This window comes from Octopus bimaculoides, chromosome 21 (assembly GCF_001194135.2).
Source record: "Octopus bimaculoides isolate UCB-OBI-ISO-001 chromosome 21, ASM119413v2, whole genome shotgun sequence".
NCBI classification, from domain to species: Eukaryota; Metazoa; Mollusca; class Cephalopoda; order Octopoda; family Octopodidae; genus Octopus; species Octopus bimaculoides.
Genome location: NC_069001.1, coordinates 37817316 through 37818201, shown reverse-complemented (window position 1 = coordinate 37818201; position 886 = coordinate 37817316). Strand labels below are relative to the sequence as shown.

Sequence of the window (886 nt, the reverse complement as noted above, 5' to 3'; positions counted from 1 at the left end):
GGACAATGACAGCTTCTATATTTTACAACAAACCTTCCTTTATATCAATATCTTCCCCAAGGGACGGTAACACGACTGGGGTATTGTGGACAATCAGAAATAGAGAAATAAGGGGTGAGAGATGTATCTGTACAGATTTTCTTTAAAGGTTTGTCTCTTATTAAAGAATTAAGTTTAAAATGATTTAAAACGAGAAATATTACAGTAAACTGCACGTTGCCCCGCAATCACGACAACAATAATAAACAGAGTTTGGATGGAACCCCGATCCGAAGATTTGTGTCATTAATGAAGATGAAGCGGTGTCATCATTAAATAGTTGCTTATAGTAATATAGTTCCTTGCGTCAAAATAGTACCCGGAACTAAATCACTCCGCCCTGATATTAGGTGGAATCAGAGGCTTTGAAAAAGTTTTAGGAAGGAAAAAGTTGCCAATAGTTCAAAAATTTACAGGACTGCAAACTTGTACTTTCACATTAACATAATCCAGAATGTTCGTTGCTATTTCTTACCACAGTTAATTAGCAACAATCATCTCTTAATTTATCACCTTATTGTGAATTGTAAACAAGATCTGACCGTGTAATAAAGGTGTTTATAAAACAATAAGAGGGAATCAACAGAATTATAATCAGAAACTCTCAGAATGACTAACTCTCTCTAGATTCAACCTAAGTCTTTAAATATATCCGGGTCTCTTTCATATATTTTATCTTCTAAAAGACGTAGATTTAGTAATTCTTCCTCATTGTTACAACCGTCCTCGTCGCCAAACAGAGTAATCTTTTATTTTGGCTGCCTCAAAAAAAAAAAATGCTTTTTCCCTGACATTGGTGTTTATACTTCTACAATTATTTCCATCATTCTTTTCTTGGAAGGAAGAC

At 34.2% G+C, this 886-nt stretch overlaps 3 protein-coding genes across 4 annotated transcripts in view; 1 reads left to right on the top strand and 2 right to left on the bottom strand.

Moving 5' to 3' along the window:
• Window positions 1-886, top strand: part of LOC106868803 (zinc finger protein 239) — a 92365-nt gene that overhangs the window by 64179 nt on the left and 27300 nt on the right. The window lies entirely within an intron of this gene.
• The window catches only part of LOC106879665 (zinc finger protein 91-like), a 16378-nt gene that overhangs the window by 10239 nt on the left and 5253 nt on the right, over window positions 1-886 (bottom strand). The gene's annotated exons all lie outside the window — the stretch shown is intronic.
• Window positions 1-886, bottom strand: part of LOC106867769 (tigger transposable element-derived protein 1-like) — a 9962-nt gene that overhangs the window by 6753 nt on the left and 2323 nt on the right. The gene's annotated exons all lie outside the window — the stretch shown is intronic.